This window comes from Limulus polyphemus, unplaced genomic scaffold, assembly GCF_000517525.1.
Source record: "Limulus polyphemus unplaced genomic scaffold, Limulus_polyphemus-2.1.2 Scaffold20, whole genome shotgun sequence".
In the NCBI taxonomy this organism is placed as follows: domain Eukaryota; kingdom Metazoa; phylum Arthropoda; class Merostomata; order Xiphosura; family Limulidae; genus Limulus; species Limulus polyphemus.
The window spans coordinates 1,036,946-1,043,362 of record NW_013665630.1 but is presented as its reverse complement, the minus strand read 5'-3'; positions in this window follow the sequence as shown (position 1 = coordinate 1,043,362).

Genomic DNA, 6,417 nt, shown 5'->3' with positions numbered 1-6,417 from the left:
ACGGATAACACAGCCTTCATTCGTGCATTGTTACTCAGAACTCTGGTGAGATTGGAATGACAAAAGAGACGGATAACACAGCCTTCATTCGTGCATTGTTACTCAGAACTCTGGTGAGATTGGAATGACAAAAGAGACGGATAACACACCCTTCATTCGTGCATTGTTACTCAGAACTCTGGTGAGATTGGAATGACAAAAGAGACGGATAACACACCCTTCATTCGTGCATTGTAATCAGTGCCTGTTGTATTCTTTGTAGTTCTTTCAGTAGTGGGCGTTTATGCTTCATACTTTTGCAAACATCACCCCGAAGGCTTAAGAAGTGATAAGCTTGGCCTATAACGCTTAAATGTTGGGCTCGATTCCTGCGGTGGGAGCAGCGCAGATAGGCCTTTGATTAGCTTTGCGTTTGAAACAAACTCAAACATTCGCAGACAAAAAAAAAAGTTCTTTTGCGAGAAAATTTAGGGATTACCTTAAATGAATAACATTTTTTATTAATTAAAATGTTTATTTTTTATATCTTCATATTATATTTCCAACATTATGTTTTGTATTTAATAGTTGTTGGTTTGAACTTGTAATTTTGTTTTTCTGGACGGGTATTGCATATTTTATTAGGAATGATAACTTCCAAGGAATGAGAACTAGTTAAACTACTTAACAAGTCACCACAGATCTCATTTAACATTACTTGTAAAAAAAAAAAAAATCAGTCAGTATTGATTGGCTAAGAACTTAATCTAGCTAAAAACCGGGAAGCCTTGAAACAAATACGTCAATATGTTAATCAACAACAGCAGGATCTTTGAGAAGCTTCAAGCTTATTGAGTTACGTGTTCTGGTGATAGGTTGGTCTAATTAGTCTGCTTGTTTGTTTGTTTATAATTATCACGCAAAGCTACATAAAAGCCATTTGTGCATAGCTGATTTCGAAGCGATAGACTTGAGGAAGATAAACCATTCAATATACACCTTTACAAAAGAACTATTAGAGAAAGGGTTATTAAGCTTGGAAAACAATTAACAAACACTTTGGTAAAGAGAGACAAAGCTCAAGATCACGCACATGTTATTGTCCATAATTTAAAACTGGTAGGCTAGAGAAAAGGCAGCTGGTCAACATCGTCCACCGCGAAATGATACTCTTATCTGACCGGATAGTAGGATTTGACCGTTGCTTTTATAACGTAACCACGGTCCCAAAGAGCAAAGCGCGCTTTTGCGTGAAAGGTCTGCGAAGCACGAACACTAGGATTCACTGTCCACGTCTGGCTAATTTAATTTAGATGTTCCTTGATTCACTAAAACTTATACAGGTAGTTTTTACAGCATATTTAAATGCAAAACGAGACCTAATGATGATGTATTAATAGGAAATGATTGTTGTTTCTCTGTAGCAACACTGTCTGAAGTAAAACATTTTGTCTTTGTACATAATATTTATGAATATATATGAAGTGAATACAATGAGCACGTACAGTCCATATCACTTCCCTTGTATATCTAAGAAAAATATTTATGCAAATTTTCTTGGTTTGAAAGATTGTTGCATATTGCCTGCTGAGTTTACCAAGACACAATTCCAACGAACTCATGGATGTAATATATTGTACGTTCTTTTGATATTTCAGTCAGGTGTTATTGTAAGGTAACAATAAACATTCTTAAAATGATAGGGTGACCTTTGGTTTTATAAAAAATACACAATGAAAAAAATAAGATTCAAATTTATCTTTGGCTAGTAACAAAATTCAATAACACAGGCCTGCGATGGTTTCATTGTCTTGAAATTTTTACATATTCTACAGTAATTCCTGTACGCTGAATTCGAAAATGATATCCATTTTTCTCCACCATGTACAGATTTTTCATAAAACGTTATATCTCAATACATTTGTTGTTTGTAGTTCAGCACAAAGCTACACAAAGGGCTATATGTACTCTTCTCACTACGGGTATCGAAACCAGGTTTCTAGCGTTGTAAGTCCGCAGACATACCGCTGTGCCACTGAGGGGCAACGCAATACATAAAAGGAAGACCACAACACGTAGATTTCACACACACACACACAATGAGGATGCATATTCATTGGACATCAATGTTCTTCCCTTTTCTTCAGTTTGTTTGTATTTTTGTTAACAAACATAATTATAAAAAATGTTCATTGTGGTAAACGAAATAATAATTTCATCTAAGTAAGAGTTTTTTCTTCCTGATTTGTAAAAAAAAAATCCTTACGTGTTAAAAAAATATTATTTTCGAAATTTGCGTAGCTGAATTATGGAAAATCCGTTATTAAAAACCAAAACATTTGTTATGAAGTTCAAATTCGCAGGCCTGTATAATTTAAACTTCAAAACTTACATATTGACTGAATTTTAGTTTATCTGTGGTCTGTCACGTGATTGAAGTTTGGTATATCTGTAGTCCGCCATGTGAGTGAGGTTTGGTTTATCTGTGGTCTGTCACATGATTGAAGTTTGGTCTATCTGTAGTCCGCCATGTGAGTGGGGTTTGGTTTATCTGTGGTCTGTCACATGATTGAAGTTTGGTCTATCTGTAGTCCGCCATGTGAGTGGGGTTTGGTTTATCTGTGGTCTGTCACATGATTGAAGTTTGGTCTATCTGTGGTATGCCATGTGGCTGAAGTTTGGTCTATCTGTGGTATGCCATGAGTATTTTGCGTCTGTATATAACGCTGATTTCTGTTTAAAGGAAACTGAGTCTATATTACCCGCAATAGGTGCCAGTTTTAAAATTATGGTCATCATTATAAACAAAACTTTGTTGTATGACAAGCTCATTTGGTTCATATTTTCATTGTCGCTTCCACAGATGTTGTAAGCGCCATCTTCTGGTTCTGCTTGTTTAATTAGAACGTTTCATATTAATCTATTAGAACAAAGAAACAGTAAATATACAGTTATATTACGGAAACTTTTACATATTGGTTACAGCTGTTGTTTTTCTATCTAACAATTCTAATACATGTTTGTGTGTTTGTTTTTAACGTGTTGAAGAATCACTATTCGTATCTTAATATCTTTGAATATCTCCGAAGCATTCATTTTGAATATTTTCTCTGGCCGAGCGTGGCTCACTGGGTAGCGTGTTCGGAATGTGAATTTCAGGGTTCATGTTACGCGACCCATTATTGCAAAAATGCGCTATGAAATTTATAGCCTTGAGTGCACGATAATAGTAATGGATAAACCTCATTGGTTTGTCAGACAAGGGTAGTGCAATAGTTGACAATGGGTGCTTTGACTAGCTGCCTTGCCTCTAGTCTTTCAGTTCAGTATTAGAGATGGTTATAGACAGGCAACCCTTGTATTATTTTGCGAGAAAAAAACTGAAACAAAACACAGTTTTTTCCACTTTAGGTTGACTAATGGAATGACATTCAATGAATATATTTGTTATTTTGAAAATTTCCGATTGCTGCCAAAAACTGGAATTTCCATTTATTGGCTTTAATTATTGTGCGAAAAAGGGGAAGCCTTTTTTTAACTATGTTCTGTATGTTTTAAACACAAATCTGTACAATGGATTATGTCAACCGCAGGGATCGAATCTCGAATTCCCGAGATACGAGTCTTAAGATTAACCGCTGAGTCGCTAACGGGAAATCGCTTATAAAACGTGACGAAGTCTTGAGCGCTATAGAATCGTATTAGGAAAATTCGAATAAATAACGAGTGATATAAATTTCTAGCCTTCAAAATACGTGAGACCTCAGACAAAACTACAACTCGAAATACATGAAATATCTTCGAAAATTGAGAAACTGTAAAATACGATATGAAAACAAGCAAATCTATTCAAGTAACGTTCACTTTCAACCTTCAGATACACGAAACGTAATACATTACTTGTAGGTTTTTTATCGCCAAGGAGACACATATTGCTTTAAAACGCCCAGTTTGTCAGCTAAACCATGATTATTAATGACTTGAGATATATAGGCATCTAGTATGCTGTTTAATATTCTGCATTATCCTGTGTAATCGTCTTTATAGTAAAGCAGAGCTAAATCACGTCGCTGTCATGCTACAGACAGAGATGGTTTTATCAGGGACATGAATGTTTAACTTTTTAGTTACAGGTGTCAACATGCTCGGAATTTAATCTTTCAGTACAAAAATTAACCCCATTTTTTTCTCTGTGATTCAAATGGAACACCCGTAAGCCTTCACCGTGTTCAAGTTAATTCTTCTTCTTGTAACAGCATTTCCTCAGTCAATAGGCAGGATGTTGGGTTATTAGCCAATAATGTGGAAGAAGGAGGATCGTCCTGTCAAAAGGTTTGTCAGGGAAGACGCTAGAATTAAGCTTTGATAAATAAATGATACTATTCTGTCTTTAAACTAATCTGTAGAACTTATTAAAATCAATCTATAATCCTTATTAACTCGTCTTGTTAATCAAAACCTTTCAGATTCAAAAAAGAAGAGCATGTTTTGTTTTTTCCTGTTGTTGCTTGAGAACTTTTAATACAGCTATTTGATAAATAAATGATACTATTCTGTCTTTAAACTAATCTGTAGAACTTATTAAAATCAATCTATAATCCTTATTAACTCGTCTTGTTAATCAAAACCTTTCAGATTCAAAAAAAAGAAGAGCATATTTTGTTTTTTCCTGTTGTTGCTTGAGAACTTTTAATACAGCTATAATTTTATCTTCAACATAATATATTAGAACATGAAGAAGTGGGAAGGGAGTAAATTTTCAGGATCCTGGGGGCGCCATGTTTGAAGATGTGTTAATACTTCCCCTCACAAGCTAGCGGGAACAAATGTGACACATGTGATCAAATATTATCGGCGGGTGTAATTACGTTTTTTTCTCGGGTATGGACTCTCTTGAAGTACCTATAGAATAACTGAGGATAATGGAGAGCTTGACCGGTACATTGAGGTCTCTGTGAAGCATGACGAGACCTTTGAACCCCCTCAATGAGGAGTGCGGCCATTTCATGCTCGTAATATCAAATCTAACCTGATTAACCCTTAACTACGAGTGTGATTTTTGGTGGTGTCACAAACATCTCGTAACATTCTTGCCAAAAGCTGGAATGTGTTCAAAAAAGTACATTGTTGTAGTCAAAAGCTTCCAATAATGTATGAAAATATAAAAATCTCAAAATTATTGCAAGAATAAAGAAAGTAATTATTAACAAAATAAAACTGCTAGGGTGTCATATAGATTCAAGTTGGTTAAAGTTTAATACAAGAAAATAAAACTTCTAGGGGTCATATAGACTCAGGTTGGTTAAGTATTAATACGTCACAATAAAGATGCTAGGGTTCATATAGACTCAGATTGGTTTAAGATTAATATATCTCTTAAAATCAATGAAAGTTATCAAGAAGTGGTCAACATCAAGACGTGGCGGCTGGTTCAGATGTCTGGCCATCCTCTTTCTTGTCAGGTCAATATTTCAAAAATTAGGGACATTTATACTTGAATGCTAAGGATCTCCAACATGGACATTTAACCGACATAAGATGCCTTTCAGGTTAAATATTCCAATTCCATAAAATAATTAGAGTAAATACTTGATAATAACTGTCAGTTTTTGCTAAAGCAGATATTTCAAACTACCAAAAAATTCTTTATAATAACTGTCAGTTTTTGCTAAAGCAAATATTTCAAACTACCAAAAAATACTTTATAATAACTGTCAGTTTTTGCTAAAGCAAATATTTCAAACTACCAAAAAATACTTTATAATAACTGTCAGTTTTTGCTAAAGCAAATATTTCAAACTACCAAAAAATACTTTATAATAACTGTCAGTTTTTGCTAAAGCAAATATTTCAAACTACCAAAAACTGCAGATATTTGCCAAACCCAATGATTATAATGACTATGCATATTATCATTTAAATATTAAGGTAACCAGCATATTTAATATTTATTACAAATATGATTCATACTACTATTAAATATTCTAAAAACAAGTTAATATGATTATCGCTTGACTCAGCTTTTCTTCTTATGCATTATCTGAAAATATTCCGTCAGTTCAACTGAAAAGTTAACATTTGGTACAACTCTATGTTGGTCACATAACCTTACTGGTAATGTTATAATCTAACTTCAACGCAGTATCACAACTACGTCCATGAAAGGACGACATACATTTGAATTCAGAAACTTTAACTGTGAATTGAGAGTAACTGAATAAAGAGTGTTGCAAAATAAATTACACTTTTTTTTCCGAGAGAATAACAAAGCAAAATAAGATTTTAATTCAATCAAAGAAGTAGTTCCAAGTATCAATATCGCTTGATTGGGCCACCATTGTTTTCACACACGAGTTTTAATCGATTTGCAAAAGATTTCAGCAATGCAACAAACATGTCTGTTTTTGTGGCTGTCTCTGTGAGCACGTCAGTGAGAAC